This window comes from Anopheles coluzzii, chromosome X (genome assembly GCF_943734685.1).
Source record: "Anopheles coluzzii chromosome X, AcolN3, whole genome shotgun sequence".
NCBI classification, from domain to species: Eukaryota; Metazoa; Arthropoda; class Insecta; order Diptera; family Culicidae; genus Anopheles; species Anopheles coluzzii.
Genome location: NC_064669.1, coordinates 25,143,891 through 25,158,401, shown reverse-complemented (window position 1 = coordinate 25,158,401; position 14,511 = coordinate 25,143,891).

The following is a 14,511-nucleotide window of genomic DNA, read 5'->3' as shown; positions in this document are numbered from 1 at the left end:
TGAAAAAATTAAACAGATTTTGGTTTGTTTGATAATTTTATTTCTATATGTAACCCGTATCCGTTGAATTCACTTATATAATAAAATAGTAATTCATTTAATCATAGCTCATAGCTTTAACTAATATCGCAGTTTCCATAATTAATATTCAGTCTTTCAACGGCTATTTAACTTTTCTTAGCCTATTGGAAAATAAATCATTATTGTTGTTCAACAAGAGAAATGTTAAACATACAGCCTTTTTTAAGATTTCGCTAACATAGTTCAAAGGCTAATATTTGTATATACATCACAGTTCGTTCAGTTTACTTCATCTTATTGTACTAATTCTCTATTGTCTAATATTTAGCTTAAATAGATTAAATGATAAAATTTGTATATACATCACAGTTCGTTCAGTTGACTTCATCTTCTTGTTCTAATTCTCTATTGTCTAAAATTTAGCTTTAATGACTTAGAAGATAATATTTGTATGTACATCACAGTTCGTTCAGTTGACTTCATCTTATTGTATTAATTCTCTATTGTCTAAAATTTAGCTTTAATGACCTAGAAGATAATATTTGTATGTACATTACCGTCCGTTAAGTCCGTTAAGTTGACTTCACCTTATTGTTAATTTCAGTAAATGGTTAATTTCGCTTGCGTTTCGTTGCAGTTGTTTTAAATTCATTTAAGTTCGTTCTTGCCTGTGCATGTTTCAATTTACCTTGAATGTAGGTCTCAACATAAGCATAATCGACCTCTTTGCCAAAGTGATTTGTTGCTATTGATTGAAAAAGCCGTAACACATTTTTAAATTAACTAAATTTGTGTTTCGGTTCTGGGTTACCTCTTTCCGACCAACTGCATGTAGCAAAATAATTTCTGTCGAAAAGTCTATCAAGAGCTTGATGTATCCTACTATTTGCATCTTCAGCATTTATATCAGCATCTATGCGCTGAGTTGTTGCATAGAAAAAATGCTTGTCATTTAATTTGCTCTCCAACACAGTTAATTCATCAATACTTTTGATTTTTTCTATGTCAAGCGAAAGCGCGTTAAGCCGTGCATTTGCCATAGGTTTTAAGATATTGAACATATCACTAATCATTACAAACATTTGTGAATTTCTTGTTTCTGTTTTTTACGATTCGCACGACACAAGGAACAGCATGTGTGAACTCGTTCGCACTGCTTCTGATTTTCACCAACTGGTTCTGTTATGTTGCTGTGCTCCACTGTATCATCATATTCTATCGGTTCATCATTAGAATTTGTTCGATCAACCATATCAACGGAATCATGCTGGGTCGGCGAAACAATGGGCAATGTGCTTGTTTTTACCGTGGCCGTTTTCGACGAAGGAAACGCAGTTTTCAAGTCCGATGGCGACCCAGAAACACGAGGTAAGTTTACTGTGTTTTATTTGTGTTAATGAAATTTTTTTCACCGTAGACTCATCGGATGCAGCTCTGCTAGACGTTGCGAATGGCGGCATTAAATAATCCGGATAATTTAAAGCTGCAATGGTTTCTGGTGCCGCACCCTTCGAAGCCAATACCGGTGTTTCTTGTATAGGCGCTGCTGGTGGTATGGTCCGGATCTCGGTTTCCGAAGAGATAATTTCATTTCATTTCATTTCATTTCATTTATGTAATACAATATCCGCCATCAAGGCTAAATATAATAGACTTAAAACTAATTTAATACTAACAAATAAACAAAATAATTCATGAAAAACTAAGCCTAACTAACCTAGTCTTGGCCTAGCAAAAAAGAAAAGAAAAAAAAAAACAAGAGTAGAGCGTAGAGACTATCATAAACTTAACAAAAACAAAAAAAAAGAGAGTAATAGAAAACTAAGGAGAATAATTAAAGGGAATTAGAAGAAAAAATACGGTTACGGAAAGAGTTAAGAGAGGAGTCGAAATCAAAGATATAGTAAAAGTGGTTTAACAACCTGAAACAGGACAGAAGAGGGTCATTGAAAGTATAAAGAGTATGACGTGTTTCAATTGACAGAGGATCACGTGGACGAAGGGAACGAGAGGGAACATACAGCGAGATGGACGAGAATAAATCAGGAGCATCAGTAGCAGAAAGTAATAAGCCACCAATAAAACAAGCCTGAAACACTTGGCGGCGGAAGCTTAAGGAGTGAAGATTGAATAACTGCAATCGCGTTTCATAGGGAGGTAGTGAGGCAGCACCGAACAAACGACGAAAGGCAATCCTGGTAAAGAGGCGCTGAATGCTTTCAATTCTCGAACAGCCATCAATAGTGGGAGGATTCCAGATGATACTAGCATATTCAAGAATAGGCCTTACCAGAGCACAATAAAGGATTCTTAGGATGCTTTGATCTCTAAAAATAGAGGTAAAACGTAAGATAAACCCAAGGGTTCGATTAGCTTTTAGTAGAACCTCATCAAGCTGCAGTTTAAAGTTAAGACGACAGTCAAGTATAATACCAAGGTCACGGATGGACATAACACGAGAGAGGGAAGCGCTAGAGAGAGTATAGTTAAATAAAAAGGAGAAAGAGAGTGAGAGAAAGAAATAACAGTACATTTTTCAGGGCACAAGCGAAGTAAGTTGGATGAACACCAATGAACAAATGCATTGAGGTAATGCTGAAGACTCATACAATCAGAAGAAGAGGACACAGGTAAAAAGATTTTGATATCATCCGCATAAAGGAGATGACCATCAGGAGGTAAAACATTACAGACATCATTGATGAACAAAGAAAACAGAAGTGGACTTAGCACACAACCCTGAGGGACACATGACGTACAAAAAAACTCCTCAGATAAGTACGACCCGGTTTTAACCCTGCAAGATCGATTACTTAAGTATGAGGACAGCCAGCTAATAATGCCATCACCAAAACCCAGTTTAGATAGTTTAGCTAATAGTAAAGAGTGGGGCAAACTATCAAATGCAGCATGAAAGTCAGTGTATATTGCATCAAGTTGGGTACCTGCCTCAAAAGATCTGAAAATATTGGTAACAAAAGACATGAGATTAGTAGAAGTAGACCTACCAGGCATAAACCCATGCTGTTTAGGGCTAATAGCTGAACTACAATTATGAAGTATGGTTGGAAGGATACATAGCTCAAAAGTTTTGGCTGTGGCGCAAGTTTGGGTTATCCTACGATAATTAGAAACAATACTACGGCATCCCTTTTTGTGTACCGGAAAAAGCCAACAGGATTTCCAAAAAGCAGGAAAAACCCCAAGAGAAAGTGAAAGGTTGAAAATTTTAGCAAGGTGTGGAGCAAGCACGTCCTTACAGTTTATTAAAACAGAGGCAGGAATGCCATCTGGACCAGGAGTAAAAGAACGTTTCAACCCAAATAACACCTGTACAACTGTTTCAGAGCTAACCGAAATATCAGAGAGATTAATTAAGTTCTCTGGCGTGTAGAGTAGCCCACCCTCAATAAGGTTAGGGTCACTAACCGGTGGCTCAAACATTTGGGAAAAATGTGCAGAGAATAGCTCACAGATCTCAACAGGCGTAGAGGCAGTTCGAGAATCAAGTACCATTTCGTTAGGTAACGTATTGCACCCTCTTCGTACCCTAACAAATCGCCAGAAGGATGCTGGATCAGAACGGAAACGCGATTGCAGTCTACTCGAATAGGCCTCAAAACAAGCCCTGTTGTATAGTCGATGCGCAGAGGCAGCGTACTTAAATAAACGAAAGTTGAAAGCAGATCGGTTCAGACGATACCTGCTAAGATATTTCATTCTATCCTTTTTCAGGTTGCGAAGAGTACGATTGGACCAGGGAGGATCAGGAGGGGAACGAAAAATAGGTGTACATGAAAGGAGTGCAGAGGTTAACAAAGCATTAAACGATTGGACAGCCTCGTCGACCGATGTACATTGATAAAAAAGACCAGTCGGAACGAGATAGAATTGAATTAAGTTTACGATAGTCTGTGAGCCGAAAATTATAACGAACACTCAATGAATTAGGAGCAGAAGGTAATACATTCATAACCCTACTAGCCCTAAATAAAGAAGACGGTAACGCAATTTCTAGAGCAGGATGATGGGCATCCTGGGGCAAGAGCAGTGACGAAGCAGGATACACAGAAGAACAAGCAGCTGCAGCAGAGTTGGAGAGCACCAGGTCCACATAATGATTTAAATGGTTGTGCACCCCGTTCAGCTGATAGAGTTCATGCAGGTTTAACATATCCAAAAAGCAGAAACTGGATGTATTCGAAGAAATATGTGGCACATAATGTCTTATAGCTGAAGATGAATCTGGCCTTACTGCGGTAGAAAGCGACCACTCTAACGCAGGTTGATTGAAGTCACCCAGAAGGATAAGATGATCATTCGGTTTCATTTGCATGTATGCATCACTGATGAAAGCAGAAAGGGATTCCAAATAGTTGCGGTCGCTGCTCAAATACGGTGGCAAATAAACAATCCCCACATAAAGACGAAACTTAGAAAAAGAAACACGTATACATAAAGCTTCAAGCGTGGGTTTTTTAATGTTAAGTGCCACAGAAGGATATCGAACGGAACATGCAAGTAGCACACCACCCCCACGCGAACGTTCGTTGTTTAACCTGCTTCGATCACAGCGGTATATGTTGTAGGCATCACTATCAAGGACCATGTTGGATGGAATCGATTCATTTAACCAGGTTTCAGTAAGGGCAAGCATTTCAAACCCTGATTCATTCGCAGAAAGGCGCAATTCATTGTATTTGGTGCGAAGGCCTCGAACATTTTGGTAATATAACACGAATGGGTCTATTAATTGTGACCTATCCGTTTGGCAGACGGGCTGATCTGTGGTAAGCGGTTCTTGTTGCTGAGATTGGATTGTGTATAGAATAATTTGTATAGAAGGTATGGCGGAAGAAAGAAATGAAACTTCTGCAGCGGGCGGCATTTGCTTGTTAGTAACTGCAGTGGTATAGTGAAAAGTGGCTGGCGTTGATGAAGTTGATCGAGGCAATAGCCCAACAGACACACTTTGCGCTGATACCGATGGTCAAATTTGCCCTATGATGGTTCCTGAAGGAAGCACACATGGTGTTTTTATATACACTGAAGGCTCAGACCCCACATAACTGGACGTGGATCGTGTTTCAGGCGCAAATTAATCGAAGGAACAACGGATGAGGCAGCAGAATTCACATTGATTGCCGACGGCGATGGCTGCATTCCGTATATGTTACCGATAGAATGCGTAGTAACAGGAGACACAACTTCAGCAACACTTGTTACGGATGATTCTCGATTAGCTCGATTCACTTTGCATCTTGGTCGGCCAGTTGGTACGCTAGATAAGGGCATAACAGTTGGTCCATGCACTATAACTGGCACAGCAGGTTCCAGCGGTTCATTTTGCGATTCCATCATATTTTGGCCACAAAACAAATGCTTTGCGGGCGTCAACATCTGTAGTAAATGAATATTTAATTAACATATTTAACTCATTTCCTTCCTTCTACTAGTAACAAATAAAATGACTCACTTTTACTTCTTCTTATTTTCCAGGACAATATCACTGTTTGCAAACACACAAACGATGCACGGCTGTAAAATACTATTGTAAGGTACGACCGCAGAATCCGATATAGGTCTATAGACAAGGTAAATAGGCCTTTCTTGAACGCGGTAAACTGCTTCCGCAAAGAGTGCGATTTGCGAGAAGAAGAGAAATGAGAGCGACAACACGAGAGAGTGTGAGAGATAGAAAGAGAGAGAGTGGAGGAAAGGTCAGTAGCAAAAAGGAAGTCGAACAATACGGAAGCAAATAAAACTAATTTTTTATGCGATCTTATCAAAAGTGCATGTAAAAAAGGTTTTGCCAAAAGATTTACTTTCCGAATCGTAGCGCTACTCAACAACTATATTAGAGGTTTTTCACAATTCTTCCATGTAAACCATTTAACTAAAAGTAATTTGTAATGTTTTTCACTAACTTTTGTTTCCTTTTCCAGTTCCACTATTCAAATAACTCCGACGCGTTCAACTATTTGGCCGATATGAAAAAGTTTGATTTGACAGCTTTAAATAAACGCAGCAAGCTATGACACGCACACCATTGCAAGATCCGCGATGTTTCACTCACACAATGAAGGAAAATAACCTCGCGAATTCGAGAGAGCGTATCGTGTATTTTGAATGCAAACGAGAGAGCGCACTCCTCTCCCAGGGAGCGCTCCATCCGCCATTTTTAATTCTCAGCCCAAAACAACGGAATTCGGATCCGAGCTTGGGCCGGACCCCCACCGCGTGTTCTACCTCGCCTGAAAATTTCGTTCTCTTTGTCTGTCGGGGATTGCCAACCGAAAAAAAAGAAAAAATATTTTGCTTCTTGGGGGAATTGTACATGTGTACGTTAGGAGCCAAGTGATGTGTGTCATCTAAGGAGTTGTTTATCAGGAAAGTAAGGGGTAAGGTGGTGGAGCAGGAGCTATTGGAAGAGAAGAAGCATACATGTATAGAATAACATCAGAGGGACTTACCTTTTTTCTATAGAAATCGCCGTAAACCGAACCTCGTGTGATTAAATGCTAGTCCAGCATCTTGCGTGTTACACCATTCCGGATCGTGCCAGACGAGCAGCACAGAGCGATAAAAAGGAGTTTCAGCATAATTGCCCGGTGCTTTTGCAGTAGCGTGAAATTGTTAAAGGTGAGTTGATTCAGAAACTTGATGTTCGAAAGCAGCAGTTAGTGTTTTGCGTGTGTGAAATATGCATGATGATATTGTATTGTTGTTAATATGTTAATATGTTAATATGTTACTATCCTGTTTAACACCTGTTTTTGTTATTCCTAATAATTTTAGGAAAAATGAATTCGAGTGATTATGGAGCTGCTCAGCGGCGGATCTAACGGTAGGCGGACTAGGCGGTCGCCTGGGGCCCCGCCGATTTAGGGGCCCCGTAGATCGCCATTCTATAGTATGCCGTATGGACAGAGTACTAGCGACAAGGGCCCCCGGAATGATGGCCGATGGGGCCCCGAGGTTGGCGAAACATTTGCACCCCCCCCCCCCCCCGTCAGCAAAAATTTTAGAGTTTGCGACAGATGATTTGCGAAGGGGGCCCCGCTGAATCAATTGCACCCCCCCCCCCCCCCCCCCGTCAGCAAAAATTGAAGAGTTTGCGACTGATGATCGAAGGGGGCCCGCCCCCCGCCCCCAACAACATTTACCATTTACAGAGGGCCTCAACTCGTCGTTCCGCCTAGGGCCCCCGATACCCTTGATCCGCCACTGGAGCTGCTACTTGTCAACGAGAAGACGATGGGGAACATATTTCATCGATAGACGATTTTGAAGATGAATTGATTGCATGTGACGGAGAAAAGTACTCATCATATTCTTCAAGCGATGTGATGGGACTATTGAAACAAATTTAAAAAAATCAAGCAGCTATACTTGATGAATTGCGCAGTCAGAGAGAAGAATTTTTGGAAATGAAAAATAGCCACAACGGTATTTTAGAAAGTTTATCGAAGCAATCGAAAAAAATTACGCATGTTCAAGTTTTTGTTGAACAAATTAGCAACGTGGTATGTGTAGTGAAAGGTGTAGGAGCTCAATCAACAACCCCAGAAGGGTTTCAAAAACTAAAAACAAAAGACGATATGGATAATTTTAACCAAAGTTTAGGAACAGAAGATAATTTCAAGGATAATGTACACTGGATGGTAAGGGTAATTTACAAATGGCTGGATGAAAGCATAAAGAAAGCGGAAGTAAAAGACTGGATGCACGAGGCACGCGATTTGATTTTTGATCCAAAACTGTTTGCAGGTTGCATCTGGAAAGGTGGTCCGTCTTATAACCCAAAAATTCCTTTAATCACATATTCAATCATATTAGAACTGTTTAAAGCCATAGGTAGCAATTCATTCCAACAGGCCACTGAAAAAGACGTGGAAGATTTTTTAAATTAAAGCTTCGATATGGCAAAGATCGCCTGAATTTAAAAAAATCTAGCTTTAATCCTTCTAAAATGAATTGAGTATGGGACTAAGGAAATGGTGGGAAGATGACGAATCTTCATTCTGGCTACAATCCCCAAAGAGATTTACGATAAGCAATCAAATCACTTGACTCGTGTATCCTGTTTTTGGCTATAATGATAAAATCATTGGCTTTTTAAACATGATGAAAAAGAACAGAAATAGAGCTGTACAAAATTGATGTTTTTTAATAGTAATGTTTTATGTACAAAGTTAAAACACTACTATTTTGAAGAAGTAATTAAGCTACCTCAACTTATAATGTTTTTTGTATTAAAAATGTAATCACAATTAATAAAAATGTTAACTATGAACTCTGTATAAATAATCGTAATATATACAGGATTCTTCTCAGAATATTTAAAACTTTTTTTTCCAATTCACATAAACAATTTTTTTATTGAGCATAAATCTTACATTTTTCAATATTATTTGTAAATTTACAATATTCTTAAGGCAACTTTGAGACAGAGTATTTAGTTCTGTCTCTGGATTAAGTCCGATCTTATACCAAGTCTACTCGGTTGCTTAATATCTATAACATAACCTACTTAGCCTACTTAACCTACTTAACCTACTTAACCTACTTAACCTAGTTATCCTATTTAGCCTATTTAACCTACTTACACCTCATTCTGTTAAAGTGTGTGATAATGGAGTAAAATGTAGTTTAGAACTAGTTCGTATTGTCTTAATAGCTACCATTTTACATTTAATGTCACTTATAGATATGTTTCGAAGCGTTGGTGAAGTGTCGTTTTCATATCCGATATAATTATAAATTTTATTGGATGCGCAAGGAGTTGCGAATGCCTGAAAACGCCTTACTAAAGGATAACCATATATAATTACAGATCCTGACTCCTCGATGGCTTTATCGTACTTGAATAAAATATTCTTTTAAGTTAAAAAACAATAATTCCTTAACTGTTTCCTTAACAAAAACCCCTGCCTTACTTGTAAAATTGTTTCATCCTTTTTTACTTTAAGTGTAGGATACGTTATACTTTCCTGGTTACTACAGTATCGGACAGAAAGATAGGGCATTGGGTTTTTAACGCACCGTGCACCCGTTGGGCCAAGTTTATGTGTGGTTTGTATGTGTTTGTGTTTTTGTGTGTGTGTATGTGTGTGTATGTGTGTGTGTGTGTGTATGTGTGTGTGCATGTGTGTGTGTGTGTGGATGTATGTTTGAATGTGTATTGATGTGTGTGTTTGTTTCACAAGTAGGTCCTTTCGGATAGATTTGTAAGTAGCTTTTTTGTGTTTTGGGTTAGGTTTTTGGTGTGATAAGCAGGACCACCGCCCTCGCGATCAGTGTGTTTTCGATATATTAACAATGTTACGGTCTTCTTTCGCCGTGGTCTTCTGAGGACGTCCGGTTGACTTGCGCGTTTCGGTTGTCCAAGAGCGTTTCAGTTATCTATACACGTTTCGGTTGTCCGAAGCGCGTTTGCCACAAAAGTGCGCGATCGTTCCATTACGAACTCGATCCTTTTGCGCTTAATGCCAGCAGCAGCCATTCGCTTTTACATATGGCGCTGATGATCGGTACAACGTTTACCTCGACCCATTGTTACTAACATTGCTTGCCTGGACCGTCAAGAACGCGCTGGTTAAAAACTTGGACACGGCTGATCCCGTGCTCTGCCTGCGTTCTACTTCTATACGCGATGAATTACATCGTTGTCGAGCAGCGAAAACATCGCATGGATAAAAACTATCAACGAGTACGCGAGTAAGCGTCTTCCCTTCAAAATCGAGAACAGAATACTGCCGCGCTCATGAAACAAAACGCCCATTGAAAAGAATAACTGCGCGCCAGCTCAATGCACGCACAAAGTTTACCATTCGCACACAACGTGCAACGCAGAGATGCACGAAGGCCTTTCAATGGCGTGCACTGGAGAAACACCTGTGACGGAATGCCGAGTTCATTGCTATTGTGCGCGTGTCCATTTCGCACCGGTGTCGCATTCACATTCATGAAACAGCACACCTGCGTTTTCGTCCGAGGAACAAGCGCTGCTGTCGATGCAAACTTTAGTTTTTATCCAAGTGTAAACGAACAATGTTTCACATGATAACACACATAATAAGAATAATTTCAACGCAATATGACATCATGGCAAGCTATGTTTTTCAGACACAAACCCGCGCACTTGCAAATACACATTAAAAAGCACACTCACTTTCTACTACTACACACACACACACATGCACACACACACACACACACACACACACAAACACACACACACTCACACACATACACACACACATACACACATACACACACACAAACACGAGTAACGTGGCAAAACAAGTGCACGGTGCATTGAAAAAAAAGGGTCCTATCTTAATGTCCGATACTGTAGCAGTTTCTATATCTCGCAATAATATAATTTTTCCTAAAGCTTGATAGAAACTTCTATAACCAGATGTTACGTAGCTATATTTGATTATCTGTAGCATATTTTCACAAGCATGCGTCGAAAAAGTTATCAAAGGGCCTAATCTGTCTACCTCTTTGTATACATGAAGCAAAAGATGAACGTTACTAACAAGATGTACACGGTCATAAGCAACACTGTAATCCTCTACAAATTGCTTCAATAATGTTTCTGTATATTCCCACTGATCCTTAAATGCCCGAGACGATAACATAGCTAAAGCGCAATACAATAATGTAATATGTTCATATGCTAGTTTCCCAATTCTATCTTGCAAAACAACTATACCTACGTGTAGTGTAGCAACCTTTGGGGGATATCTTAGTTAAGCAACCTTGGTTTGTCAGTTGGGAATGATGGACTAGAGAAGAATAAAGAGTCAGTTGTGTGGAGACCGAGGAAGGATCCAGACGTGCTAAACCACGACACTACACTGCGTAATGCAAAAAAAAACTACCAAATTCTGTACCTTTCCAAAAGTGCAAATAATTAAGGGACCTAAACTTCCTATGGATTTCTGAGGGCAATAATATGCTGATAAGCTCTTCTGATATTTCAATAATATATTCTTTGCGCCATTTTTTAAAATGGGAAAGAGCTCCTTCGACCCAACCTAGCAGAAGTTTGAAAACTATACCTAATTGTATTAAATGTAGCAAATCACTAGTAGCTATACCTTTTATCATGTCGAATCGTTTTAAATCCGTAAGAGGTGTTTTACCTCTCCGATGGCTTGTAGAACTGGGTTTTTCTCCTTTAAATTCCTTATCTGTTCTTCGTGGAGCTGTTGTATCCTCGAAAATAATTTTTTTGGTGTTTTAAGGGAAGTACCACAGCATTTACATTTCAAACACCCATGTACTCCGTTGTAGTAGCAAACTTCTGCAATAAAATTGTACAACGAAATTCATACACATTATTAAAATTAAAATAAAAGAGCGATTCCAATTACTCACGTTTAATAAATGCGCGTGCAGGCGAGTCAGTGATTATGACTATTTAGCGTTTAGTTCAATTTTCTTTATTTTTACTTTTCCAAATCGGTCTGCTCTCAAAATGGGCGCCAAACAGAATGGTCGTTTACGCCAAGGAATTCTGACAGCTCTCTTGATGACAGCTCGTACTCTGAGTACGAACCACGCGAACTGCACAGTGGGCTGCTACAACTATAACCGAAACAGTTATTTTTGCCGTTTAGGTTCATTTTGTGATCATGTAGCCTATTTAGTTCCCCCACCAAAGGTCTCAGGAATGGCTCAACATCGGATGGTTTTGAAGTGCTGCAAAATATTCCAACCACCATAACAGGAACATTCGGCATATTGTGCAACTGCATCAGTATAGGCCACATCTGTATTGCGCAGCGGTTATCAATGAGTATTCCATCCACTGAAAGATTCAGCTCAAATTCATCTTCTGATACGTCCACACCACTGAATAAAAATAAAAGAAATAGTATCGTTAGAAAGGCATTACTCAATTACTTTAACAATAAATAGTTTACCTGAAATAATGCTGAAAACAACATTCAACGCCTTGGTACCACATTTCACCTCCACCTTATCCATTTCACCACCTTATCTGCTGGCTGACGTTCACCGGAGCTTTCAGTAATGTCCTAACATACTGAGGAAGAGATGAAAAAGCAGAAAGAGAAGACGTTTTTCGCAGTATTGCAAGTAAACTATTGCTTCCGCTACGAGCAACTTTATTGCGAATCAACCAAGTCTCGTAGCTTCGCGCTTTCTGGATCAGTTTCCAGGCTCAACTCCTCCAAAAACTCTGCCTCCAAAAACTCTTCTCCAAATACTCTTCGCCGTCGGTATCTTCGTTGTGGATGGATCCTTCATCGCTGATACGGTCGTCATCGTCACCGTTTTCGTTCAAATACTCCTCTTCCATAGACGCCATTGGCTCTTCATAGGGGTCTCTCATAGCAACATTTACAACAAAGAACTAGGGAAGATATTAGTTGTTTTTTTTTTTTTTAATTTAAGATATAACATAGATTATATCTTCTTCTTCTTTGGCTCAACAACCGTTGTCGGTCAAGGCCTGCCTGTACCACTTGTGGGCTTGGCTTTCAGTGACTAATTGATTTCCCCCCATAGCAGGATAGTCAATCCTACGTATGGCGGCACGGTCTATTTGGGGTTGGAACCCATGACGAGCATGTTGTTAAGTCGTACGAGTTGACGACTGTACTACGAGACCGGCTCAAAGACGAGCATAGATTATATATAAACATAAATATTTAGTAGTTACCTTCAGCAGATTGCACAACCGGTGACTGGTTGCTCGGTCCGGCGTGATCATCCTGCAGTACCCACTCTTTCTCAAGCAGTTCTTCCAGCTTTGCGGCTTTCTTATAAAGCAATCCACTTTGCTTTAATTTTTTCGGGGACATTTTTAATTATACCTAAAAAAGAAGAACAAAAAGAAAAAAAACCAACACCCCTCGGAACTTTTAATGTTCTAAACAATAGGATTTAGTTGAACGATTTTTCGAAGAGCAAAACAAATTTAATTAGCTTTGGCGCAACGTTAAATCGTTCAGCAATTATTTTACACTATATCAGTCCTAAAAATGTTTAATGATCTTACAGGGTGGCATCGTAGAAGTGATACACCTATTCGAGTACCCCTTTTTTGTGTTTTTGGTCACTGTGTGTCAAACTCGTGGGCATATTTTGACAGCTTAATTTGTTTACTATTTATCGTGAAAAACGTACACTTAGTGCTCACTTCAGTTTTCTCATATATTATAATGGATTCAAGTCGAGAACAAATAAAACATATTTCCGAAAAGGTGACCAAATCTCGCTTGTTGCTGAATATGCACGCAGGCCAAAACATCATCTTTTCGGACGTAAAACTGTTCATTCTGGAGGAAACCTTGAATAAGCAGAATGATCGTATTTATGGGGCATGCATTCGGGATATAACAGCCGATAAAAGAACAGTCGAACGGTATCAAAATACGTCAGCCGTGATGGTTTGGGGAGCTATCTCGGCCAAAGGGAAGTTTCCGTTATTTTTTATCGACAAAGGCGTGAAGATCAACAAGGAGTACTATTTAGAACACGTTTTTCAAGGCCACTTGAAACCATACGTTAAGAGGCTGTTTGGCAACGACAACTTTTGCTTCCAACAAGCTTCAGCTCCAGCCCATAAGGCTTCGATCGTTCAGAAGTGGTGCAAGGAGCATTTGCCATGTTTTAATAGTGCATCGGAATGGCCTGCGTCGTCTCCAGATTTGAACCCGTTGGACTTCAGCATATGGGGATACATGCTTGGAAAGTTGGGCGACGTCAAACATTTCCATTTGGACGGATTCAAGAAACGGTTGTTAAAGATATGGGATGAAATGCCGGATGAAGTTGTGCGTGCGGCCTGCAACGATTTCCAAAAGCGCCTACGGGCGGTTATCAAGTGTAAAGGTGAATGATTTGAAATAAATTTAGTGAAATGCAGGTTTTATACCAATAGAAGCTATTTAAATCGATTCTTAAGAGAAATCAAACCTGGTGTCAATTTTATTACAAAAACAAAGTGTATCACTTCTACGATGCCACCCTGTAGATATTCTGAGTGAAACGTAAATTAATTCGCCGAGCGACAAATGCAGTGTTGTGAACAAATAGTGTTTTGGCGCTTTAATCTACCGCGGCTCATTCCCCCAGGACAATCGCATGGCAATCGGATTGAACGCGCAACATTTTCCATATAATCCGCAGTGTTGCGTTTTCTTCGCGCCAACCCCGGTACCAAAATCCATGCGACTTTTCTCTAACGGATTGATTAAATGGCGCCCGATTAGACGATCCGATAGAAGCACTTTTCAGGCTTAACGGATAGTTTGAATGACGCGACATAGTCGTGTTGCAGCAACGTGTGATATGTATCATGCGATGTCTTTTCACCGTGCATGCTTCTGTATTTGTGAATTCATGCGGTGGTTGCGATGAGAACGAAAATTCGCTCACTCACACAACCACAACCACGACCCGTACACGGAATGTACGCGAGCTGTCAGTTTGTAATGCAAACAAAGT